The sequence below is a fragment of the Acinonyx jubatus genome, chromosome B2 (genome assembly GCF_027475565.1).
Source record: "Acinonyx jubatus isolate Ajub_Pintada_27869175 chromosome B2, VMU_Ajub_asm_v1.0, whole genome shotgun sequence".
Lineage (NCBI taxonomy): Eukaryota > Metazoa > Chordata > Mammalia > Carnivora > Felidae > Acinonyx > Acinonyx jubatus.
This window is the reverse complement of record NC_069385.1, coordinates 114,573,000-114,600,267: the sequence shown is the minus strand read 5'-3', so window position 1 is coordinate 114,600,267 and position 27,268 is coordinate 114,573,000. Positions and strand designations below refer to the sequence as shown.

The following is a 27,268-nucleotide window of genomic DNA, read 5'->3' as shown; positions in this document are numbered from 1 at the left end:
GTGTCCTGCTAGACTTTTTTTTTTTTTTTTTTTCCAAATACAAATATGTACATAGGTTGGTTGGTTAGTTTCAATCATGCTGCGGAGATTCTCAGAACCTGTGCTTTTCACTCAGCTCTTTATTCGTGAGTCGGCTATCACAGTGTTTCCCAAACTGGTCCCACAGAACCCCAGAGCCATTTTGCTATTGAGAGCAGAGTCCTTCCCCACCTGTTTGGGATGTACTGACTTATGCCAACTGAAATGGGCTTCTTTCCTGGAGAATTTCTCAGAGTCTTTAATTTACTAATGTACATTGTGAATCATCAAGAGGAGCCTGGCATTTCCTAAACATATTTCACTATGAAATCCCTTGAGGAATCTTCTTGAGGCTTGGGTCCGTGGAACATCATACAGGAAATGCTGTTCTGCAACATTCTTCATAGGGCTGCGGAGAACACAACGGTTTATCTCAATATCCCTTCAATTTATCGCTATTCCAAATAATTCTGCGATGACCGTCCTCATACTCCTCCTTTGTTATACAGAAACATTCCAAGCAGTAGGACTGTTGGCCACATGAAAGACCATGTTTGGGGCGCCTGGGTGGCCCAGTCAGTCGAGCATCAACTCTTGCTTTCGGCTCGGGTCATGATCTCATAGTTCGTGGGTTTGAGCCCCACGCTGGGCTCTGCGCTACGTCAGCGGGGAGCCTGACACAGCGCTGAGCCTGCTCAGAATTCTCTCTCTCTGCCCCTCCCCCACTCATTCTCTCCCTCCCTCTCTCTCTCCCTTTCTCAAAAAAAAAAAAAAAAGAAAAAAAAAGAAAATCTAAGCCAAGATCGGGATCCCAAAAGAATGCCCAAAGACACAGGCACCTGGCAAAGGTGTGCCTTCTGTGTCAGCAGTTGATGCGTGGACTGCCTGATCGTCCTGACCGAGAGAAATGGTCCCTGCAGACCCAGCGTGAACACAGTCCAGTGGGGGCGGCTGCTTTCTGCAACCTTCTATCAGCACCGGATCCTCCCGCTACCCAGTAAGTCTGCCTCCCACAGGGCCGATGGCTTGCTGGGAACTAACAGGTCCGCTCTCCCTTACTCGCAGTTTCAAAATCCCCAAACTGCTGAAATCTGTATGATAAAGCCATTTTTATCATAAGTCGTTTTACTACAAAGCCTGACCTGACGTGAACTCATTTGGCAGCAAAACGAGCCTCCACTGATGTGAGGCCATTTACGGCTTCTCTTTCCACCACTTAGTGTGTGAATGTTGGCGGACTTTGCTCAGAACTGTTTATATGTTTACCAGGTACTGCCCCACACCCTGCTGGGGGTATTTTGTAACATACAGTGTTAAGGCAATCCATCATGGCACTTTTCTTTCTTTCGTTTTTTTTTTTTTAAGTGTATTTATTTATTTTGAGAGAGACAGAGACAGCGCAGGGCCGGGGTGGGGGCGGGGGGGTGGTGAGTGGTGCAGACAGAGAGATTCCCAAACAGGCTCCGCACTACCAGCACAGGGCCTGATGTGGGGCTCGAACCCATGAAGCCGTGAGATCACGACCTGAGCTGAAACTAAGAGTCGGATGCTTAATCGATTGAGCCACCCAGGTGCCCCTCATGACACCTTTCTAAACCATGAAAAATTCTGAATTCTGAACCATCTGGCCCCAATGGTTTTAGGTAAAGGATTATAGATCTGTATTTACAAAATTTTCCCTAAAAAAGTGTCATCGGCTTACAAGTAAAAGGAGCCAGACACAGACACAGATAGGATACGATCCTGTTTCTATGAAAGTTCACGAACAGGCAGAGCAAATGGACAGTGGTAGAAATCAGAATATCAATTACCTCTGGGGAGGAGAATAGACCAGGAGGGAGCACGAGGGAACCTTGCAGGGTGCTGGAAATGTCCTGTATCCTGATCCGGGTGGAGATTACACAGGTACCTACGTACGTAAAAATTCACCAAGCTGTACATTAAAGTGTACTGCACTTTGCTCTAAGTCGGTTACACCTCAAAACAAAAGTAAAAATAAAGATTATGGGAATCTGTTATCTCAAATCAAGCAATAAACGGCTCCCCATGGCACCCCATCCCACCCTGTGATGCTTTTGAACTTCCCAACAAAACTTAAAGTCATCGTCACATATGTCTGGCTCATCTTTAATCCCAAGAAACAAGTTTAATGCAAAAGTCAAATTTAGTGAACAGGTAAAAAACTCTGATTTGCCCTCCCAAAGAACCCATCCCCAGAGTGTATCTGCGCTTTAAAAGTGCTGCAGGAAACCACTCGGGGCCTGGCTCCCTTGCGTGAGAGCCTCTCCGCTCTCCTCAGCCACCGGGAGGATGTTTGCCGGCCCTGCTGCCTCCAGCAACGGCTGCTGAAACTGCCAGCGGGTGGTGAGCGCGAACCCAGGCCTGGCATCCTACCCACAGTGCTGCAAGTCAGAACTTGCGCCCGACCAACAATATCCCTTAATTGCATCTGATTAGCTGGAATTTGGAATTTGTATCTGAGAACTGGAGGGCACCGGGGACTCCTTGATTAAACAGGTCAGATAAGCATATATTGTTGAGAGGAGCAAGCATCTTTCCCGAAGCTTGCTCGTTGCTCAACATCGTACAGCTCATGGCCTTGTCCTTTGACCCTCACTCCCAGGACATGCCCACCTCCGCTTTCCCGCCCACTTCCTTTCTGTGCTCCACTGGGGGGAGGTCAGTGCTCCACTGGGGCCTGGCTTCTCTCTGCTACTCCACTCATGACTCAGCCCACATGTCAACCTTCCCATCTCCGGCCAGAGGGCACCGTTCTGATGGCCTTGGGCTGTCCTCGGCAGCCTCTGATCCTTTCAGGAACAAGTCAGGATATAAACAAACAAACTGACCCACTTGGGCTTTTCCCTAATCTTTCTAGAGCACGCTGTCCAAATCAAGAGCCTGTGCTGATGGAAACATTCTATATCTGCGTTCTCCAACTCGATAGCCACTAGCTACCTGTGGCTATTGAAACAGCACCCCAGTTATGGCTAAGTACAACTTAGGAACTGAAATATATATATATATATATATATATATATATATATATATATACACACACACACACACACACACACACACACACATATATATATACACACACATATATACATATATATATAATATATTTCTGATGTTGCATTCAGTTGTATTTTATTTTTTATTTTTATTTTTTAAAGTTTATTTATTTATTTGAGAGCAGGGAAGGGGCAGAGAGAGAGAGGGAGAGAGAGAATCCTAAGCAGGCTCCACGTTGTCAGCACAGAGCCTGACTTGGAGCTCAGTCTCTCTCATGAACAGTGAGATCATGACCTGAGCCAAAACCAAGAGTCGGACACTTAACTGACTGAGCCACCCAGGCACCCCTCTTCTTTTCTTCCTTTCTCTCTCTCTCTCTTTTTTATCCTTAGCTCCAAGCCCAAGGTGGGGTTTGCACTCACTACCTGGAGATCAAGAAGTACATGTTTTACTGACTGCACCAGCCAGGCCCCCCCACCTTTTTGTATTTAAAGAAACGTCACCAGGGGCACCTGGGTGGCTCAGTCGGTTAAGCGTCCGACTTCGGCTCAGGTCACGATCTCACAGTTCGTGAGTTCGAGCCCCGAGTCAGGCTCTGTGCTGACAGCTCGGAGCCCGGAGCCTGCTTCGGATTCTGTGTCTCCCTCTCTCTCTCTGCCCCTCCCTCACTCACGCTCTGTCTCTGCCTCTCTCAAAAATAAACAAACATTAAAACATAAATAAATAAATAAATAAATAAATAAATAAATAAATTTTTTAAATGCAGGGCCAAACTCATTACTTTCAATCCAAGGAATGCAGATCAAGCTGGAGGAAACTTAGCGGTGGTGCGCCATGGGGTTGGTTTTGACCGGCTCATCTCGGTGTTTGTATTAGACGCTCCAATAAAGATGTGCGGGTCTGCTAATCAAATACAGAGAGCGTGTTATGTTCTGAGAAGTCTGGCATACACATAACCAAGATTTAAACTATTGTGACAGGCAGGAGTGACACAGCTACAAAATTAGCTTCTCTCCATCGGACACCTCAACAGACCACACACGGTGCTAAGTGCCTTTCTGTATCATTTAATTGTTGCCCCTCCGTGAGATCAGAAATCGTGACCTCGTTTACAGATGAGGAACGTGAGACTCAGAGGGGCTAAGTCACTTACCCACTCTGAGCTTCCATTCAAAAGAACCTGACCCCGGAGTTCATACCCTTTCCACCACGCTCTGCCGTCTCCTACTCGGTTACGCCAACAAAATGAACACGAAAGGGGTAAGTGACCTTGATACAACGCATGGTAAAGTTAGAGGAGACCTGGTTCTAATGTTCATGACGTCAAAATCTTGGCATTGCTGCTGAACTTAGACAGCGGCAATATAACTCCTGAAAAAGCTCACATGACCTCGGGCTCTACCACAAAGCACAGTGACCACATTGAGGGAGCCAGCTACCCTTCTGTGCACCCCACCAGTCAGTGACATCGAGAAGGTGGGACCAGTTCCAAATAGCAGGCTTTTTAAACAGCTTTCTTGAGGTATCGTTGACATACAATAAATCGTGTGTGTTTAAATTTTTTTTCAACTTTTTTTTTTTTTTATTTATTTTTGGGACAGAGAGAGACAGAGCATGAACGGGGGAGGGGCAGAGAGAGAGGGAGACACAGAATCGGAAACAGGCTCCAGGCTCCGAGCCATCAGCCCAGAGCCTGATGCGGGGCTTGAACTCACGGACCGCGAGATCGTGACCTGGCTGAAGTCGGACGCTTAACCGACTGCACCACCCAGGCGCCCCTAAACCGTGTGTGTTTAAAGTATACAATTTGAGGGGCGCCTGGCTGGCTCGGTCGGTAGAGCGTGTGACTCTTGATCTCAGGGTCATGAGTTCCAGCCCCACATTGGGTGTGGAGCCTACTTTTAAAATGATAAATAAATATAGGGGCGCCTGGGTGGCGCAGTCGGTTAAGCGACCAACTCTTGATGTCGGCTCGGGTCACAATCCCATGGTTCGTGGGTTCAAGCCCCATGTCGGGCTCTGCGCTGACAGCACAGGGCCTGCTTGGGATCCTCTCTCCCTGTCTCTCTCTCTGCCCCTCTCCCATCTCTCTCTCTCAAAATAAATAACTTTTAAAAATTAAAAAATAAAAATAATAAAGTATACAATTTGATAAGTTTTGACATATGTATAAACCTGTACAAGCATCATCCCACAGAGCTTCTTGTGCACTTTGTTTTTTGGTTTTCTGTTTTAATTTTTTTTTTTTTTTATGTTTATTCATTTTTTGAGAGAGAGACAGACAGACAGAGCTCGAGTGGGGCAGGGGCAGAGAGAGAGAGGAAGACACAGACTCCAAAGCAGGCTCCAGGCTCTGAGCTGTCAGCACAGAGCCCGATGCAGGGATTGAACTCGTGAACTTCGAGATCATGACCTGAGCCGAAGTCGGACGCTTAATGGACAGAGCCAGCCAGGAGCCCCTGGACAAACGCTTTAATTTATTCTGGGTAAATAGCTTGGGAGTTGAATGGCTAGCCTGTATGTTTCACTTTTTTAAAAACCTGCCAGTTCTTTTCCAAAGTACCTGTCTCATTTTATGTTCCCAGTGCAAACCCAGCTGGAGAGTTTCAGGTGCTCCCCATCCTTGCCAGTACTGGTAGGGCCTGTCTTTTAATTTGAGCCATTCTAATAAGTGTGTAGGGGTCAGACATCACTTTTTTTTTCTTAATTTTTTTTTAACGTTTATTTATTTTTGAGACAGAGAGAGACAGAGCATGAACAGGGGAGGGGCAGAGAGAGGGAGACACAGAATCTGAAACAGGCTCCAGGCTCCGAGCTGTCAGCACAGAGCCCGATGCAGGGCTCGAACTCACGGACCGTGAGATCATGACCTGAGCCGAAGTCGGACGCTTAACCGACCAAGCCACCCAGGCGCCCCCAGACATCACTTTTTAAAAGGGTAATATTACAGGGACGCCTGGCTGGCTCAGTCGGTGGAGCATGAGACTTGATCCTGGGGTGGTGAGTTCGAGCGCCAAGGTGGGTGTGGAGCTTACTTAAAAAAAGAGGGGCGGGGGGTGATATTACAAACCAAAAAATATATGGAAGAAAAAGTTGGAGGGGAAGGATCTGGACCCAGGACCCATAGGGAGCTGGGAGTATTTGGTTTGGAGACAGATGAGTATCTTAAGTATCTGTAAAAGGGACTAAATTTCTATGTTGTTTTAGAAGATGCACCAGAACCCGAGGGAAAAGTCACCGGCAAACAGACCTTGCTTCAGCTGAGAACATTTTGATACAGGCTCTCAAAGGCAGAATGAGCGTTTGAGGAAGTGGGGTCTCTGCCCTTAGAAGGATCAGGCAGCAGTATTTGGAGAATTCCTCTCTCAGGGATGATCAATTCAATACAGTTCACGTAGGCTGAGTACCTACTATGCACTGTGACGGGACGTGGCGAGAGGACACAAGAGCAGATGTTCTCATGTCTTTGCCTAAATATTATCATGTGATTAGGGTTCTGCCAAAGCTATGGGCAAGGGGGACAGGAGGGAGGAGGTGGAATTGCCCAGAGGGGGTGACCCTGGGTCTCCGAAGTCCTGTCGGAGGCTCTGAGAGAACACCTAAGTAGGGGGCCGCTTGGGTGGCTCAGTCGGTTAAGCATCTGACTTCAGCTCGGGTCATGATCTCGAGGTTCGTGAGCTCGAACCCCGTTTTGGAATAACATTCAGCTGAAATGCAATCTGGAGCATTCTTTCCATATGATACGGGAATGCTCTCCAAGAGCTATTGAGTGGAAAAAGCAAGGTCTAGACACCGTGTATGGCAAACTAGCAGCTGAATTTTTTAAAGGGGGTTTGGTGAGTTAAGAACACACGCACAGGGTTCATTTGCATAATATCTTATACCTCTCGACTAGTAACATAGGTTGCTTTTGAGACAGGAAGTGGCTGGGAGACAGGTGTGGGAAAGAAACTGTCTGACATACCTTTCTGCATCTTTAGAATCTTAATGGTGTAAGTGAATTGCCTATTAAAAATAAAACTAAAACTAAAAATGTTAAAGGCACCTGCCTATTTCAGCATGTTTTCCTGGAGTGCCTTCCTCAGCCTTTTCCTCTGCGTTCACTTCCTTCCATTGAGGCTTGTGGGCAAGTCTTCCTCTCCGAGGAGGCCGCCGTGGGGAGCTTATATTTCTTTCTGCCTCTCTCCCCAAGGAATGCATCATCAAGACCGATTTTTCTTAAACATTAATGTCTGTTAATGTAATCAGCTTGGTATCTTGTAAAAATTCAGACTCTGATTCAGTAGCCTACGATGGGCACTGAGGTCTGCATTTCTTTTTTTTCTTTTTCTTTTTTTTAGATGTTTTATTTTGTTTTTGAGAGACAGAGCATAAGTGGGGGAGGGGCAGAGAGAGAGGGGGACACGGAATCTGAAGCAGGCTCCATCCAGGCTCTGAGCTGTCAGCACGGAGCCTGATGCGGGGCTTGAACTCACAGACCGTCAGTTGATGACCCGAGCTGAAGTTGGACACCCAACTGACTGAGCCACCCAGATGCCTCCGAGAGTCTACATTTCTAACCAGCTCCCGGGTGGAGCTAATGTTGCTGGTCTCAGACTACACTCTGAGCAGGGAGGGTCTAGAGCTCTGTGTGTTCCATGCTGAGGCTCATGGCCAAAGCACTGAGAGGTCTCGAGAAGCTGTCCTGCTCTAGAGAAGAGGAAGGGATATGATGGTGGCGATTCTCATGAAGAGAGAGGCACGTCGATCCTCGGGCTGGTCTGAGCCCCTTAGTTAGCATTGCTGCCAGAGTAGGGACCGCTGACCATCACCCCGGGTCTCCATTCCTACCCACCACTCTCTTGCCTGGAGCACAGACGCACTCCCATACTGCCTCCATTGAAGGGAGGCCCAGATAGCAGGTGCCTCAGAGGGAGCTGTAGGAGATGCACCAACCAGAAAAATAAATGCCTTTCTTCTTCTCCCTCCCTCCCTCCCTCCCTCCCTCCCCCCTCCCTCCCTCCCTCCCTCCCTCCCTCCCTCCTTCCTTCCTTCCTTCCTTCCTTCCTTCCTTCCTTCCTTCCTTCCTTCTTTCATAAGCTCTACCTCCAACATGCGGCTCGAACTCACAAACCCCGAGATCAAGAGTCACATTCCTATCTCTGATGGACTAATGGTGGCTGCAGGCCACACCCTCTCTCATGCCCTCCCTGAAAATTCAGAAGCCAAATCAAACCTCCTACAGAAAATGAAACCAGACAGCATTCAGCACAGGCTTTCTCCCTGGGTGAAACGCAGATGTCTTGGATTCAGGTGTGGCGGGACCACCTGCTCTGGCAGAAAGCGGATCGCCCTCCAACAGAGGCCTCTTCACTTGCCCAGGATGAGAACTGACCCGTGAACCTGGAAGCCAGGCTACTGAACGCCCCCACCGCACCCCTTGCCCCAGGGGACAGGGTAGCTTCCTAGGCCACACACGTGGGTTTCCCTGATGAGGCAGTTTTCGGTATGACAAAACCCTGCTCTTGCCATTGCCAGAGAGGGAGGAGGATGGTGTAAGTTCTGGAGGGAAACCAACAGGCACATTCCCGCGGGGCAGACCCCACCCGTGACTGGAGCAGTGCCCCCCTCACCCCGGTGATCACTGGAGAAATGTCAGGGGAGGCACCCCCTCTCCCCATATCATCCCCACCCACCCGTGACCCTGCCTGAAATTGCACCATGCACGTTCATTCTTTTAGGATGAGAAACTGCATCTTTTAAAATACTCCCACCCACCAGACAGGTAATACATTCAGCTGTTATCAGGCATCTACACCTTAATGTGAATTAGTTGATTAGTCCTGGAATGTTTCACCTGGAATGCGCCTGGTCCAATCCCTCTTCTTACAAGTGAAGGAAACCAAAGCCCAGAGTGGAGGAGACCCACTGAAGGTCAAGCAACAAGGTGGTGGCCAAGTCATGGCAGGGAAGGGGCGTAAGGGAAGGATTGTATGCAGGTGGCAGGGGAAGAGGAAAAACCCCAGGATCACCGAGAGGGGCAGAGGCATCGTCAAGGTTGTGCTTTATACACTAATTCAGAGCTGTGTCAACCTTTTCCCCCCACGAGAAGGTAGGAGGCGGAACCAGAAGCACGTCTCCACCCCACCCCACCCTTGAACATAAAACTCCTTTGAAGTTTCTGGTTTTATCTCCGAGTTCATTCAGATGCAACATTCTACTCTAAAGTATATTCTGGTTTGTGTTCACATAAAAATAATAGAGAATAAACCGGTGGTTGCCAGAGGAGAGGTTAGAGGGGAAGGGGATTCAAAGGTACAAACTTCCAGTTATAAAATAAATTAGAAAGATTTTTAAACGCAAAATATTCTTTCTTATTTTTTAACGTTTTATTTATTTTTGAGAGAAGGAAAAAGAATGAGCGGGGGAGGGGCAGAGACAGAGGGGGACAGAGGATCCGAAGCAGACTCTGCATTGTCAGCACAGAGCCTGATGTGGGGCTGGAACTCACCAACTGTGAAAGCATGACAGTCGGATGCTTTAACCGACGGAACCACCCGGGCGCCCCGAAATATACTTTAAATGGTGAGATTCAGGGACGCCTAGGTGGCTCAGTCAGTTGGGCGTCCGACTTTGGCTCAGGTCATAGTCTCATGGTTTGTGGGTTCGAGCCCTGCATTGGGCTCTGTCCTGACAGCTTAGAGCCTGGAGCCTGCTTCTGATTCTGTCTCTGCCTCTTTCTCTCGCTCTCAAAAATAAACATTAAAGACAAACAAACAAACAAATAAATAAATAGTGAGATTTAAAGGGCCCTAGGTGGCTCAGTCAGTTAAGCAACCAACTTCACTCAAATCATACTGTTATGATTCCTGAGTTTAGGCCCTTCCTTGGGCTCTGAGGGCAGAGTCCCCCTCAGATCCTTAGTCTCCCTCTCCCTACCCCTCCCCTATTCACTCTCTCTCTCTCTCAAAAATAAATAAACATTTTAAAAATAAGTAAATGAATGGTGAGATTCATTTAGTCAGATAGCATTTTCTACTTGCCAGGTAGGCTGAGATCAAAGTTTGTATTTCTGAGGAGGAAACTTGGCTGGCTGGGATGGGGTGAGGAGACTTCTCACTGCATGCCTCTTGGTACCTTTTTTTTTTTTTAAAGTAATCTCTACCACAACATGGGGCTTGAACTCACAACCCCGAGATCAAGAGTCGCATGCACGCTCCACTGACTGAACCAGCCAGGCAACCCGCCCCTTTGCACCTTTTAAAATTATGTGCCGACTGCAAATATTACCTAGTCAAAAAAAATGAATAAAATTAAAACTTGGAAATGTGGGTGGGTGGGTGGGGGTGTGGGGAGACAGACCCTTTTGCTCGGATAGGAAAGAATGCAAACAGGAATATGTGCATGTTGGACAATCGTGGTATTAACCCACATGTTAAAGGTGCACCCCTTTACCTAACAATGTCCGCTGTGGGGATCTAGGCCACACCTAGAAATGGCACACGAGCATATTCACGGCTCTATCATCTGTGCTGACCCTTAGAGGCTGGCCTGAGCATCTAGCTGTCTTTGAAGGCCTTGATGACTCTGAACAAAGACCAGGAGCTACACTGCCTCCTTTCCAGTCTGGCGACCTTTGCACATCACCTCTTAAAGAATCGCTCTGGGGTGCCTGGGTGGCTCAGTTGGTTAGGCGACCGGCTTCGGCTCAAGTCGTGATCTCACAGCTCGTGAGTTCAAGCCCTGCATTGGGCTCTGTGCGGACAGCTCAGAGCCTGGAGCCTGCTTCCGATTCTGTGTCTCCCCCTCTCTCTACCCCTCCCCTGCTCATGCTCTGTGTCTCTCTGTCTCTCAATAATAAATAAACGTTAAAAAAAAAAAAGAATCGCTCAGTGCATAATAGTAAAATAACAACAGGGGTGCCTGGGTGGCTCAGTCGGTTAAGTGTCTGACTTCAGCTCAGGCCATGATCTCACGGTTCATGGGTTCAAGCCCCATGTGCTGACAGCTCAGAGCCTGGAGCCTGCTTCTGATTCTGTGTCTCCCTCTCTCTCTGCCCCTCCCCCTCTCCCCACTCACGCTCCGTCTCTCTCAAAAATTAATAAATGTTTAAAAAATTCAGAAAAATAATAATAACAACAGCTGCTGCCTACAGAGTGGTTGATTTGTGCCTGGCTCTGTTATACACACAACTCCTCCTGTGTCACAGCCACTTCATGAACTAGCTGCTCTTCTCAGCCATGTGGTAGACGAGGACACTAGGGCATGTCAGTGCTAACCTTGCCCACGGCCACGCTCCCTAACTCAGCAGTGGCAGAGAGAAGATTTCAACCAGATGCCCATGCATCCGTAGCAGCTACCATTTATTAAGCACCTGCTGTGTGCTGAGCTGCTGTGCTAGTCACTTGGTGGTGTTTTTACGAGGTCATCTCATAGTCCCGTGTGAGTGCAAGAGGTGATGGGGGTGAGGGGCGTCACTGAGGGAACTGTCCCTGCCCTTAAGAAGCTGATAATGCAAGTAAGAAGATGACCACAACAATCCTTCCACTTCCGCAAAGCCTCACGGCTTCCAAAGCCCTTTATCTATCTCATTTAATCTTCTTGACAATCCAGCCAAATAATTTTCGTGATCTCTGCTCCAGGGTGAGGAAACCAAAGCTCTCCAAGTCACATGGAATGGCCCCCAAGATCATCCAACCAGCCAGGGGAGGGGCTGGAACCTGACCTCAGGTCTCATGACTCCGTCTCTGCTGAGGGGGTATAACATGCTGCCTCCACAGCCCGGCTCAGTGGTTTCCAACCTGCTCTAACAGGAGGACTCCTTCCCCGCTTTGGAAATTGTTGCAAGCCTGCAAATGAATGGAGCTGTTATTTAGGGTTTTAGTCAACCAGGGAAATTCACAGTGGAAAAACGACCAGGGAAGCAGCACCGCCAAAGAGCAGCAGCACAGTCAGTTACCCAGACATTACTTATACAGTCGGCAGACAGTATTTGGAGTACAAATAGACACAGAGACTTCTTGCAATAACCCTGCAGCCCACGAGCAGGCAGCCACTGGCTGAGACCCCACTGCCAGAGCAGTTCAGAGGAGGACACGTCTCCCAAGTCCATTTTCTCTATCAGAGCGAGGTGGGGGTGGGGCGGGGGAAGCACCAAAATTCAATGGGATTGGTGGAAAGTGGTGTTGGGGGGAGCGCTGGGAGCAAAGGGGTGTGATAAGGGCCACAGGCTAGTGGAGAGGCCAACAGGGCACGTGGGTGTTTGTGTATTTCTTTTGGAGGAAAAGGTTGATTCTGGATGCCCAAGAGCCACTACAGCAGTTGGGGTAAAGAAGCAAACCAAACATTAAAAAAAAAAAAAAAAAAAAAAAAAAAAAAAATTGGTGGGTTCGAGCCCCGCGTCGGGCTCTATGCTGACAGGTTGGAGCCTGGAGCCTGCTTCCGATTCTGTGTCTCCCTCTCTCTCTCTCTGCCCCTCCCCTGCTCACGCTCTGTCTCTCTGCATCTCTCTCAAGAATAAACAAACATTAAAAAAAAATTTTTTTTTTAAAGAAACAGACTAGAAATGGAGAGAGGATGGCCTAGAAGAGAGATCGTGCAAGAGGTTTGAACTTGCAATGAAATTACCTTTCGAGAAATAAAGAGAACATCCAAGGCTGTCGTAGTGGGTTCTCACTTGCTACTGAGTGTGCCCCCGCCCTGCACCATCCCGCTCCCCTGTGCACCCACATCCGAGCTGGACAGGTGGCCCTCCGTGCCCTTGACTATGTAGACGGCCTCCATGCTTGATGATCCCTTACCTTTCCAGGATCTTCTCCATGCAGCACAATGCCACAGTGAAGCTCATTGACGTTAGCACCCAGAGGCCCGGGTGCAAGTCCCAGCTCTGCAGCAATCCCGTACGACATTAAACTTCTCAGGGCTTCCATTTCCTCACCTGTAAGATGGAAGTAACAATAGTACTTGCCCTGTTGCTATTTCGAGGATGAGGCGCATGAGCATATGTTAAATACTGAGAACAGGGCGTCCTAGAATAAACGCTTGCTATTATTCCTATGAAGAAGCCTTTTCTGGAGCCCCTGGGTGGCTCAGTTTGTTGAGTGTCTGACTCTTGATTTGGGCTCAGGTCATGATCTCACGGTTCGTGGGATTGAGCCCTGTGTCAGGCTTAGCAATGACAGTGTGGAGCCTGCTTGGGATTCTGTCTCCCTCTCCCTCTGCCCCTCCCCTGCTCATGCTCGCTGTCTCTCTCTCAAAATAAATAAACATTAAAAAAGAAACTTAAATAAAAAAAGCGGTTTCTATTCCCAACTAATCACTCCTCTCCCCTGCACACTTGGCCATCCAAGCTCTTCTGCCACTTTTTTCCCCCCACTTATTTGCCTATTTATATGTTTCTTGATATTAAACAGTAAACACCTGGCACATCAGAGACATTTATGAAGGAAGGAAGGAAGGAAGGAAGGAAGGAAGGAAGGAAGGAAGGAAACAAAGGAAGGAAGGAAGGAAGGAAGGAAAGAAGGAAGGAAGGAAACAAAGGAAGGAAGGAAGGAAGGAAGGAAGGAAGGAAGGAAGGAAGGGAAGGAGGGAAGGAAGGAAGGGAAGGAGGGAAGGAAGGAAGGGAAGGAAGGAAGGGAAGGAGGGAAGGAAGGGAGAGAGGGAAGGAAGGAAGAAAGTGAAGGAGAGGGAGGGAGGAAAGGAAGGAAGGAAGGAAGGAAGGAAAGAAAGAAAGAAAGAAAGAAGGGTGGGTGAGAGGGAAGGAGACAGGAAAAGGGCCCTGACTGCAAAACCTTTAAAATTTCATTATGGAACGAGGCTGGCTCAGTCTGCAGAGCATGGATGGGACTCTTGATCTCGGGGTCGTGAGTTTAAGCCCCACGCTGGGCAGAGAGTTTGCTTAATAAAATAAGTTTACTGTGGCAGTCACCAAAGTGAAAAGAAACCATACAATCCTCATCTTCTGTAGGTGTATCTTAAAACCCTACTTCCCACCAAGCTTTGGGAGTTTGCAAAGTTTGCAAACGTCACGTAAGTTGCAGTCCCAGCCTCCATGGAACTGACAATCTATGGCGGGTGATGGGATATGCCATGTGAAACATAGCAGTAGAACAAGGTTGTTGTACTTGCCAGCCAAGGGATAGTCAGTGCCACTGGAAGGCCAGAGCTGGGAGAGGGCAGAACAATATGGGGTGAGTCACAAGTGTGTGTGTCATCCTTGCTCAAGGTAAACTAGAACTGTTGGGTAACAACAGGAAAATGTCACAAAGCAGGATGAGCCAGTGCATGCCTCTGATTGGTGGGCACAGCCTTGGGTGTGGAGGAGGGAGAGAAATTCAAGGCTTGCTGGGGGTCAGGGCACGCGTGGTGAGACAGTGGGATCGAAGTCCAGAGCCAGAGCCCTTCCAGAGCTCTTACTGGCTTAGAACCTCCATTTTTTTTTATCTTCCCTGTGTTGTGAACTCTTCTAGATGCTGGTTTCTGATAACTTTTTTTATTACTATGCAAGTAACATGCTTTCATAGAAGAAATAAGGAGGAGCAAGAGGAGGAGGAGGGAGAAGGAAAAGAAAATCCAGAGAAAAGAGAAAAAATAACCTAAAGTCCCACTGCCCCAAATCACTCCATATTTTGGTGCCTGCCCACCCACCCTTTATCCTCTCTTCCACCCACCCTTCAACCTATCCATCCATCCACCTATTCATTCATCCATCCATCCGTGTCAGAGTTCTTAGTTGCAAACAACAGAATCCACTCTAACTGAAAAGGAACTTATCTCTTTTTTTATGATGATTTGGTTTTTCAGTTTATTCATTTTTATTTTTTTAATTATTTTTTGTTTATTTTTGAGAGAGAGAGAGAGAGAGAGACAGAGTGTGAATGGGGGAGGGGCAGAGAGAGAGGGAGACACAGAATCTGAAACAGGCTCCAGGCTCTGAGCTGTCAGCACGGAGCCTGATGTGGGGCTCGAACTCACAAACCTTGAGATCATGGCCTGGGTTGAAGTCGGACATTTAACCGAATGAGCCACCCAGGTGCTGCTTTTATGGGTTGTTTTTTTTTTTTTTTTAATGCTTATAATTTTTGAGAGAGAGACAGAGAGACAGAGAGCAAGCAGGGGAAGGGCAGAGAGAGAGGGAGACACAGAATCAGAAGCAGGCTCCAGGCTGAGCTGTCAGCACAGAGCCCGACGCGGGGGTCCAACTCACAGACCACGAGATCATGACCTGAGCTGAAGTTGGCCGCTTAACCAACTGAGCCACCCAGGAGCCCCTTTTTCAGTTTATTTTAAGAAAGAAAGCATAAGTGGTGTGGGGGTTGAGGGAGAGGCAGAGTCAGACGCAGAGAGAGAATCCCAAGCAGGCTTTGCCCTGTCAACAGAGTCTGACAGTGGGGCTTGATCTCAAGGACTGTGAGATTATGACCTGAGCTGAGATGGAGAGTCGGACGCTTAGCGGACTGAGCCACCCAGGTGCCCCTAACAGAAAAGGAACTTATTAAAAAACATTCAGTAGCTCACAGAATCCAAAAGGGAAGACAGGCACAGAGGCTCAGAATGCAGGGATGATGCCCAAACCACCTCAGGGTACTTTTCTAGCCAAACCACCAAGGCAGCTATCAGCATAAATTCTGCAACTTGCCTGAACTCACCCTTCAACAATGGTGGGAATTGGATCTCAGACCATCCCTCCTGTTGCTCTGAAGGCCCAGAAGCCTCCTCTAACCCCCTTCCCCAGGACACCTGCTTCCTGTTGCCCTCTTCCAAATCAAAACCCTCATGTGCATGCATCTGATTGGTGGAACCTAGGTCACATGCCTACACCGTAGTTGCAAAGGAGTCTGGGAAAGTAAATATCTGGCCTCGAGAGAAGTGAGATTTATGATCTAAGGAAAACCCACAAACACAAGAAAGTTAATCAAAAGATACATACTGGTGACCTTAATGCAGGGCAAATGTCGCCTGCACTATGCATTATTTTTCTCCTTACAAATATAGAATGATATCAATTTAATTATTCTCTGAATCTCCAGTGCCTGGCACAGAGCAGGCACTCAATGCAGGAGGAAGGAGAAAGAGAAGGGAGAGATTACACGTTTACATGCTGCCTCACTAAACAAGATTGAACGAAGACTTCATGTTTATAGAATCCATACAACTCCCAAGGCCGTCCGTGGATTATGAAGGAAGGTCTCTCGCCCAGCACCTTAGTACAAAGCTGCCCCCAGCCGTCAGGCTCGTGCTCTGGCCATGGCGTGCAGCATCTAGACCCCAGGGAATGCTGTATCCTGAGGAGTCACTTTCTCTGTAGCCCACCTGTTGGCTTAATGTCACTCAGGCTGACACTGAATCTTCTCCCGTCCCCAATCCCAGAGTTTCATGAGGTTTTAAGTAGTCTCTGAGGGCCACTCTAAAACAGTTGCTGCAAAGGCAACATTAGAGGCCTCCCAGGGTGATAAACATCACTGGCACCACTTTCAAGAGGATCTGTTCAGATCAGTCGTGTTCTTCATGGTCAAGGTGTGCCATCACAGAATTATATGGGTCCTGCCTTTTAGAAGTTTGTACTGTAATTGTTAAGAGGCAAGATACATGCACTTAAATGACAGGCTCTCTTGCTGCCAAATAAGGTAGGAAAACGTCCCTGCTCCCAGGGCCTGGGGGGATGGCCAGGCCCCACAGGCTGAGTGAGAGGAGCCTGCTGAAAAGGGGAAGGGCTGGGGGAGGTAGTGGCCAGGGCACCGGCTTGGGAGTCACAGCAAACCTGCATTCTTCCCTAACCCCCTCAAAGCAGGTCAGACCCTGTATCCACTTGCTGTCGCATCGCGTACCCCTCTTTATGGCTGAATTTCTTTGCGGGGTTATCTGGTTGTTGTCTGCCCCCTCCCCTCCACCCCGAGCTGGCTGTGGTGCCGAGGGAGGTTCTGGGTGGGCAGAGGCTGGTGAGGACCAAATCAGGGCGAGGCTGAGACCCATCACAAAGACAGTCTGAAGCCTCCCCCTCACACTCCTTTCCCCCAGGGAGGAGCAGCTGATGTGTTTCTGGAGTGTTCCAATCCAATTAGTGCCCTCCCTTGCTCCAAGGAGGGGCCCAAGCCACCACTCCCCTCCCTGAGGTGGAGACGGGGTGGGGAGGGGGTGCTGAGGAGGTCTGAACACCCTGACCCAGCTCCTCCTGGCAGCGCGGCTGGCTCGCCGCTGCTGAGAGGCTGCTATGACAGCGCCCGTTTCTAGGCGACTGTTCTGGGGAATGGTCTGTTTTGGCAACCGGAGGGCCCCTGGGTAAAGGGGGCCCGCAGGCCGCGGCGCATTTGCATAGCAACGTCCTCCCCTCCCGGAGCCGCGCGCTGCTCTGCGGCCGCTCAGTGGGGCGGGAGGCTCCCGCTCCGGCTCCGGCTCCGGCTCCGGCTCCGGCTCCGGCTCCGGCTCCGGCTCCGGCTCCGGCTCCGGCTCCGGCTCCGGCCCCTGCCCTCGGCCCGGCCCCAGGCCCGCCCTGTGCTGTCACCGCCACACGGCCCCTCTCACTTCCCGGGGAGGTGGAGGCCGCTTGCTGAGCTGGGGCATTTCCGGAAAGGCTGGTGCCCTAGGGAAGTGGGGAAATGATGCTTGGGGACAAAACACAGACACGGGGGCGGGGGAGGGGGGATGGAATATAATCTTTTACACACTGGAGTCAAAGTCACAGGGCTTGGCAGCATCAAAATGCATCCTGGGTAACAGGGTTGCCTCACAAAATGTTTCTGTAGGTGAACCCTCCACTGAGCCCTAGGAGGTACTCAGAAAATGTCTTTTGGGTCATTAAATTGCAAGTGTATATGTGAAGTTGGAAACGGGTGGGCCTGGAAAAAATATTTCTTACCTAGAAAAATCAGGGGGTGATATTCTTCGGAAATATTTTCAAATGCTTGCAGGAGGGACTTGGTGACATAGTATTGTCCATGTAATTTCCGAAGAAACCGAAAGGGAAAATAAGTAACTCCCGGAGGCCCCCCTCTGTCCTGCACACGCCCACCCCACCGCAACTACATGTGCCATCTTGAGTCCGTGATGCCAGCTGAGATACCAGGCTCTGAACACGCAGACATTAACCGCCCAAGGACACATGCCCTGGGCTGGAACCCGAGAAGGGGGTTGGGCAGGGGCAGGTCACCTCAGCTGAGCGATCACATTCCCTGGCAGCTGTCCAAGGGGCAGCTCTGGCTGCACCTGTTTGTGGGGAGATTTGCTTTTATCAGTATTGACACAGCAGCAGGGCCAGGGAATAGCATAGTAATAAATAAATGAGAGAGGGAGAGAAAGAAAAAAAAAAAAAGGCAGGAGCCACCGAGGCGAGGCAAAAATGCTGAGGTCTTTTTTTGCTTGTTGTATGTCAGCGCGTTCCATCCAGTTTCCCCACCCCTGAAATCTCCGAGGATCACAGAACAGCCTTGGCATGGGAGCCCTGGGTCTTAAAGAGATAAAATTGCAGCTCAGAAGCACCTTAAGATCCTTTTGTGCCAGTATCCCTAACCAACAGATCTCAAGGTTACTGGGTATCCTCACCCGCCACTTAACTGTGTCAGGAAGGTCAGCAGGAAGGGAGTTCCTTCCTCCCTCTGCCAAGTTCCAGCATCAGGGAGACAGCATGATTAAAATGTAGGTTTTGGAGTTGGGCAAACCTAGGATCAAAAACCTGGTTCTGTCTAGCTGTGTGATCTGGGGTATGCTAACTAAACCAGTCCGCGCCTCGGGTCCTCCCCAGAAATGGAAAAACAAAACCAACTATTGTTGCGAGGATGTAAGCGATGATATAAGCAAAGGCGTAGAATAATTCCTCGGTATATACAGTTCACTTCGTTGCTGTTATAATGTATCAACTTCCCATCAAGTTTTTTTTTCAAAAATATTCTTCCCCCCACCCCACAAAAAAAATTTTTTTTAATAATAATAAAGAAAAGAAAAAGGTAGGGGGAATCAGAACTGTTCCAGAAATGGCAGGGGAATGAAAGAGCCTGAAACAGTCTTCAGCTTCCAAACGGGGGCCAAACATGACCTCTTAGTTTCTCAGCCTTGCTTTCCAGTCTTCAGGGGCTGCAAACCACCTCACGTCCAATCTAGTCTGATACAGTGCAGTAAGTGGATTGCAAACAAACCTGGTCATCGGAAGATACCCTGACCAAGCCCAAGCAATAAACCGCGTTTGTAAAAATTACTTGCAGTGAGTCATTACCACGTTTAAGACACGGAGGTAGTTTCTGCAGAGGGCAGGCTAGCATAGCAGCGAAGAAGGTGGACTGAGCTGTCGGACCGCTGGACTCTAACCCCAGCCTTGGCATCTGCTACTCATGTGCCTGTGACAGCATATTTAACTTTCATAAATCTTGCTTTCCTTATCTGTAAAATGGGCATAATAATGCCCCGTAAGCTCGTTGTGAGGACTGAATGCATGAAAAGCATGTAGCGAATGCATGACACAGAGAAAGTGCTTAATCTTGTCAGCACTTGTAGTCATTGCTGTTTGATGAATGAGGCCAGGGACTGTGTCATATATTCATCCCTGTATCCCCAGATCCTCAAACAAAGGCTGGCATTTAGTAGAGTACAGTAATGTTTGACGAAAGCATGAATGCAAGGCCCCTGCCCTCAAGAAGTTAAATCTACCCAGGAAATAGAACACATAAACTACCTACGGCACTCAGGCGCTGGAGACAGCAGAGGGTTAAAAGCCATTCTGCCAGTCCCGAAGCCCCAGAGGCAGACAGTCCCTTGGATCCCTGTTTCATCTATCCAGGATGCTTTCAAGAGAGGAAAACAGGAAGTATCCCTGATAGCCCAGCTTGCTCTGTTTTTTTTTTTTTGTTTTTTTTTTTTAAATGATGGAGGGTGGGGGTGGGGTTGGGGGAGAATGGTCCTCTGGGTCACATTTTGCCAGTAAATCAGCCTCCTTCCCTTGAAATGCTGGGGCTTCCAGAGGGGCAGATAAATAGCTTCTTGCTCAATGCAGAGAGAAAGATGTGGTCCAGAAATGACAAAGCTGACAGGTTGGGGTTCCTTAGTGGACTGCAGGTGTTTCTAGAGCTTGTCCTTTGCATTCGTTCCCTCTCTTCCTCATGTGGACTAAGTGCCTGGCCTTAGTGTGGGGAAGGGGGGCCCTAGGGTTACAGCTCAGTGCCTAATGTCCAGGATGTAAACAGTCCAAAACAAAGGGCAGTGAACTCAGAGAAGATGGGCTGAACTCAGAAGAGTGAGAGCGCTCTAAAGGAGAGAAACAGCATTATGAGAAACAGTTGTAGGAAAGAAAAACAGAAGGGGGCACTTAGATGGCTCAGTTAAGGGTCCGACCTTGGTTCAGTTCATGATCTTGCGGTTCATATATTCGAGCCCCACATCGGGATCTCTGCTGTCAGCCTGTCAGTGCGGAGCCTGCTTCAGATCCGCTCTCTGCCCCTCCCCCTCTTGTGTTCTCCCCAAAATAAATACATACTAAAAAAAGAAAAGAAAAGAAAAAGAGGAAAACAAAAGAAAAAACATGGAGAATAAGTGTTTAGGAAAAAACAAAAGAGAACTGCTTTTTTTTTTTTTTAAGTTTATATCTTTAGTAATCTCTGCACCCAACATGGGTCTCGAACTCATGATCCCGAGATCAAGAGTCGCAAGCTCTACCGGCCGAGCCAGCCAGGTGTCCCCAAAGAAAGCGTCTAAGAATTTGCAGCCAGGGTAATAGAATAAGTGTGCACAGAGAACATGCAGAAGACGATCACCTCTAGGGACCCGCAGGATGGCAGGAGTGGACAGAAACCGGAAGGAGAAAAATAGCTTAAGACAGCAGACCTGACTCTGACCTAGCCAGCGTGAAGAGAGCGTGTGCTAACCCCTCAGTGTGCTAAGCTCACACTGATGTTTAATTTAATTGTGTAACAAGTTCAGTTATCCGTTTGACTGTGATGGACAGGAGAGAACTTTCTAGAAAGGTGTAAATATTCTATGTTGTGAAAGCGATATAGTTTACATGGGCAAATCTATTTGTCAGTATTACACGGTTAAGATTTCTGCGTTTGGGGCTCAGTAGTTTAAACGTCTGATTCTTTATTTCAGCTCAGGTCATGATCTCACAATTGGTGAGATCGAGCCCCAAATCCGGCTCCGCACTGATAGTGTGGAGCCTGGTTGGAATTCTTTCTCTTCCTCTCTCTCTGCCCTTCCCCTACTTGCACTCTCTTTCTCTCTCTCTCTCAAAAATAAATAAGCTTTAAAAAAGAAAACAAAAACAAAACGAGGGGGTGGCTAAGTTAAGTGTCCAACTTCGGGCTCAGGTCATGATCTCACAGTTCGTAGGTTTGAGCACCTCATCAGGCTCTGTGTTGACAGCACGAAGCCTGGAGCCTGCTTCTAGTTCTGGGTTTCCCTCTGTCTCTGCTCCTCCCCCGCTCACACCCTGTCTCTCTTTCTCTCTCAAAAATAAAAAAAATTTTTTTTTAATTTTTTTAAATATTTCTGTGTTTCAATGTTTGTAAATTTCACAACAAGAGCTATACAAACTAGCCATGCAACTATACAAAATAACCAAGTGGGAGGGGCTGAAGGTACAGAAGAAACAAGAAAGAATGTAAATGATAGGTAAAGCATAAGTGGGAGTTGTGTTGACATTAAATTTGGTTTGAAATTTTTCATAATAAAAAAGTTTTTTGGGGGGTGTCTGGGTGGCTCAATCAGTTGAGTGTAGGATTTCCGCTCAGGTCATGATCTCGTGGTTGGTGGGTTCAAGCCCCACATTGGGCTTTGTGCTGGCATTGCAGAGCCTGCTTGGGATTCTCTCTCCCTCTCTCTGACCTCCCCCATGCTTTCTTTTAAAAATAAATAAATTATCTTTAAAAAAAAAAGGTTTATTTTATTTATTTTACTATTTATTTTTGATAGAGAGAGCACACGAGCAGGGGATAGGCAGAAAAAGAAGGAAACAAAGAATCTGAAGCAGGCTCCAGGATCTGAGCTGTCAGCACAGAGCCTGACGCAGGGCTTGAACTCATAAACCGGGAGATCATGACCTGAGCAGAAGTCAGTCGTTTAACCAACTGAGCCATCCAGGCGCCCCAAAAGAGGTGGTTTTTTTTTTTTTTTTTTTTTTTTTTTTTTAGTTGCCTGTAATGTTTTACTGTTGTCCTTAAGCAAGTCCCTTTTGGGTTATCAGGAAGGCAGCAGAGACATTATCTAATCCAGTCATCCCGTTTTAGGTGAGGAAATTGAGGTGAACCTTGATTTGTCCTAGGTGTTCTCAGATATCAAGCAGCAGAGCTAATGATGGAATATCAGGAGGGAGCAGCACCCTTTTGACCTTTTCAACTGTCACCCACTTGTAGGGAGTCTGCTGGAATTCATCGCTTACCCGGGTTTGCCTCTCCAACCCCCCCAGGCCCAAGGCTGTGCAGGGAGGTTGCGTGGGCTGGAAGGCGTCTGTTAGCTGCAAGCCAGTTGCTCTGCTCTGGGTTGTTTTCAGTCTGAAAGGTAATCCTGAGCTCGCAGAGATTCAGTGAGGTCCCTTAGCTGCCACTTCCAAAAGCAAAAAAGGAAACCCAGACAATTAACGATTTCCAGTAACCAAGAGTTGAAACTCCAAGGGGGCCGGAGCCCAGCTCTGCGGCCATCAGAGGCATTGCCTTAGGGCAGTCGCCTCTCTTGCCTTGGTTTTCCCTCATTTGTAAGAAGAGAGTGAAGAAGACTTTTGGGTTCTATGACCTTACGGGGTTGTCAGGAAAATCTCAAGAGGTGTGGCTAGGAAAGCACTATGAAAAGTAAAAAGCAGTAACACAGGGTAGCATTATCACAGAGAGAGGGCAGGGTGGGTGAGGAAAGGTAGGAAAGCAGGAAAGCTTCTGCAGGATTCTTTTTTTTTTTAATGTTTATTTATTTATTTTGAGAGAGAAAGGGATAGAGAGCGAGGAGGAGAGGGGTAGAGAATCCCAAGCAGGCTCCGCAATGTCAGCTCAGAGCCCGACACGGGGCTCAAACTCACGAACTGTGAGATCATGACCTGAGCCGTAACCAAGAGTCAGATGCGTAACTAAGCCACCCAGGTGCCCCTGCAGAATTCTTAAACAAGTCTTTTGGGTTGTGCCTTAAGGAAAAGGCTTTCTGAGGCGGGGAGGGGATGTAACATGTATAGATGTCTTGCACCAGGACAGATATGTTTTGCCTTCTCTATGGTATCTCATTTACTCCTCAAAACACCTTCTGGGGATTCGCGTACTATTATTTCGCTCATTTTACAGATGAGGAAAGAGGCACAGAGACCCTTAACCAACCTGTCCAAGGCCAGACAGCTGGTATGGGCAGAGCCAGGACCCAAAGCCAGGCGGTCCTGGGAGTCACAGGCAGGAAGGCCACACCCTCACCTGAGCACCGAGTGGCTGTGGAGGCTCCCGGTCACCTGGGCATCCAACTCACCGTCAGGAGACCCAGCCTGAGTTCCAGCTCAGCTGCTTCTTAGTCCCGTGACCTGGGCTGAGTCACATGGGCCCCTCAGACCCTCAGTGTCTCCAGCTGTACCACGGTGATAATAAACCCTGCTCCGCCTACCTCGTGGGAAGGAGGTGAGGATTCCATGAAATCACTGATACTGCGAGTGTTTTGAAACAGCTGCAAAGGGCGACAGAAATGAAGACATCAGGATGATTTTGTCAGAGACGCATTCCTGGGTTATCACACGGTGACATTCCAGCTCTTCAAATCCCCGGCCCACCCTCAGCACCCGACTGGGGGTCAGATCCTGGGCCTGAGCACCTCGTCAAATGCTGTTCTGGTGGAAAGGGGGAAGAGAGGCGTCACAAACTGTCCCAGCTTAAGTATTCCCCAAACAATCAGCACAGCACTGGCTTCAGGTTCTAGCCGAGGCCCGAATTTCAGCGAGGGCCCCCTTTTCCTGTTTGTCGTAAAACAAACAGGGTTTCTGCTACTTGGGCAGGATTTAACTGGCCATCGGCCCTGGAGATAAGTGGATCGCACTCAACAAGCTCACATGGGAGGAATTCGTACCCAAGAGCAGTTTCTAATTTATATTTTTGAATCCATAGTTAGGGAACTACCTTTATAGTGACTGGAGACACAGTCTCCCCATAAACTGCATGCTTCCTTCTGTCCAGGCCTGAAATAACTGAGAAACAAGAGACCAAAATTAGTCAAATGAGCAAATAGCTTCTTCTTGTAAGACTGTAAAACTTTGGGGGCGCCTGGGTGGCTCAGTCAGTTAAGCGTCTGACTTCGGCTCAGGTCATGATCCCGTGGTTCGTGATTTTGAGCCCCGCATCGGGCTCCGTGCTGACAGCTCAGAGCCTGGAGCCTGCTTTGGATCCTCTGTCTCCCTCTCTCTCTGCCCCTCCCCCACTCACTCGCACTCTCTCTCAAAAGTAAATATTAAAAAAAAAAAAAGACCGTAAAAATTTGAGGACAGGACCTCTTTCAGTTTACCTGTTTTGTATATCCCTCCACTCCCCTGCCCTGCATACCTGACACAGGACGTCACAGAAAAGCACGGAGAATGTTTGAGAGAGAATGCAGGGGTTTTTGCAAGCTTCCTGGAGGTCAAGGCAAAGCTGTGTGTGTGTGTGGCTCTTCCCCACGGTTTGTGCCTCTCTGTGACACCCCCCTCCCCCCACCCCAGACACTCACTGCCCACCCACTTCAACTCTAAGCTTAGAGGGACCATGTTTCCAAACCTCAAATCAGGAAAACCAGGCCTGACAGTATTTGAAACCAGGAATTTAGGTTCCAGAAGGATTTGTGCCCTTTGGTCTGCACTTGGGTTTATAATATCCTCCTTCTGCATTTTGCTCAACCCAGTTTGCCCGTTTACAGCTTTCCTTACGGTGATTACATTGATTCCTAAGTACCCCTAGGTATTTAGAAAACTCACCAAAACTCACCGGCAGACCTTCAAGTTAGCTCGCCTGGTGATTTGGTGGTTCTATTCTGAAGCTTGCCCATGTCTCCATTTCCCTGTTCTGTTGTCCTTTCTGGAGTCTGCTAGACTAGGAGCACAGGAGGGGTGGATAGCTGAGTAAGGTCAGGATTGTCCCCAAGGGGAGAGCCTTCGGGTGCTGGGCAGGGCAGGGGAAGCCTGGATTCTAACTGCAGATCTGCTTCTCATCAATGGTGTGTCCTTGGGCAGGTCACTTCTCTCTGGTCTCACTTTAAATGAAGGAGTGTGGGGGATGGCACAGGCCCAAGTGATTGACATCTTGCGACTCAAGCGCTCCGTGAGTCGTGGAATGTGAGAATTTACCCGCATACTCTGCTTCTCCTGCAGTTTGGGGATAAACTGTCTGGCTCCTATCTAAGGCAGACACCTTCACTGGCCTCTAGATCCCATCCCCTCCCTCCAGCAAAGCTCTCTCCTCTCTCCTGTATCATCTGTATTTCCCTGTTTGCTAAATCACCACAGCATATAAATGTATTTAAACATGCTACAATTCCACCCATCTTGAAAAGAGTCTCTCCTGGGACGCCTGGGTGATTCAGTTGGTTGAGCATCCAGCTCTTGATTTCAGCACAGGAGAAACCCTCCGTGGGTCATGAGTTCGAGCCCCTGCACCATCACGTTGATAGTGCAGAGCCTGCTTGGAATTCTCGCTCTCCTTTCTGCCCCTCCTCTGCTCTCCCCTACACGCACACTCTCTCTCAAAATAAATAAATACACATTAAAAAAAAAAAGTTTCTTCTGACTCTACTTCCCCTCTAGCTTATCTCTCTCAAACTCTTTTTTTTCTTTTTTCTTAAGTTTATTTATTTTGACAGACAGAGAGCATGAGCAGGGAAGGGCAGAGAGAGAGAGAGAATCCCAAGCAGGCTCCGCACTCGAACTCCCAAACGGTGAGATCATGACCTGAGCCAAAACCAAGAGTTGGCAGCTAACCGACCGAGCCACCCAGGCACCCCTCTCAAACTCATTTCGATCACTGCACACCTCTACCCAAACTGCTCTTTGTTAAGGTCAGCAATCCTCCCCACCCCCGCCCTTGTGGTTAATCCTAAAGGTCATCGTTAGTCTTCATCTTACTTGACCCACCGAGGATCAGCTGACCACTTCTTCTCCTTTTAACACTTGTTTCTCTTGGCTTCCGAGACACTGCATTTTCTTGGCCATTCTTTAGGGTGGGTTCTTTCCATCTCTTTCACCTCTACACGTTGGAGGGTCCTGGGGCTCAATCCTTGTATCTGTACCCAATCTTCACCAATCCATTTGGTGATCTCATTCAGTCTCATGTTAAATGCCATGGGGCTTAGCCTAGGTTCCTCTAGAAGCAGAACCTTCATAAAAGGTTTGCATGCAGGTAGTTTATATGGGAATGAAATTCCAGAGAGCAGAAATGAGGGACAGGGTGACAGAAACAGAGAAGAAAGGATAAACCAATTCAAGTGCATTATTGAGCACTAATGAGTGACAACCACTATGGGATACTGACGCTTTTCTCCACACAACCTTCTAAGGAGATTCAGAACCGGCTGTTAAGGGATAAAAAGGGATCCACATTTATCCACCAGCTTCTCTTCAACATTGGTTGAGGGCGGCCCCATGAGTGTCAACTCCCCCATCAACTCAACTCTCTGGGTTATACATAATATGGCGGTGCTGAGTGAGTTTCCATGATTGTCCTACAGCCAACTTTGTACCGGAAGCAAGAAATACACAGAGAGGCAGGGGTGAGGCACGGTCAGTTTGTACCCATTGCAAATCTGGCCAATACCAACTGCACGACATCAAGCTGGGAGAAGAAGATAAGGCCAAGAGAATTTAAGGAAGTGTCTGATACATCATCTATACCTAGACGGCCCTCACCTTTATCTCTCTAGCCTGGACCTCCCCCTTAAACTCCAGACTCATGTCTCCACTGCTTACTCCAAACTTGCACTTGATTGTCTCCTCAAAACCTGCTCCAGTTGTAGTCTCCGCCATCTTCATTAATGGCAACTCTTATCTTCACAGATGTTCCTTCCTTCCAAGGCAAAGACCTTGGAGACATGCTTGAGTCAGCACTACATACAATCCATCAGTAAATTATGCTGGCTTTACGTTCAAGATATATTCAAAATCTGACCACTTCTTATTTATTTATTCACTTATTTACTTATTTATTTAAATGTTTACTTATTTCTGACAGAGAGAGAGAGAGACACAGAGAGAGAATGAGCAGGGGAGGGGCAGAGAGAGAGAGGGAGACAACAGAATCCAAAGCAGGCTCCAGGCTCTGAGCCGTCAGCACAGAGTCTGATGTGGGACTCCAGCTCA

The 27,268-nt window shown here is 48.3% G+C and overlaps 1 long non-coding RNA gene across 3 annotated transcripts; it reads right to left on the bottom strand.

The window, feature by feature from the left end:
• Positions 1-24,364, bottom strand: LOC113598885 (uncharacterized). Of its 3 annotated transcripts, XR_008298632.1 has the most exons (7): positions 24,069-24,364; positions 23,379-23,622; positions 12,816-12,952; positions 11,741-11,864; positions 3,818-3,936; positions 1,830-1,995; positions 1-427 (listed from the first exon to the last, which is right to left on the bottom strand). It is a non-coding gene; the product is annotated as an uncharacterized LOC113598885 (long non-coding RNA). The 3 variants fall into 3 exon arrangements; XR_008298633.1 differs by lacking the exons at positions 23,379-23,622; positions 24,069-24,364 and adding an exon at positions 18,037-20,801 and having other exon boundaries at positions 8-427; XR_003419643.2 differs by lacking the exons at positions 23,379-23,622; positions 24,069-24,364 and adding an exon at positions 16,842-16,972 and having other exon boundaries at positions 8-427.
• Positions 24,365-27,268: the final 2,904 nt, after the last annotated feature.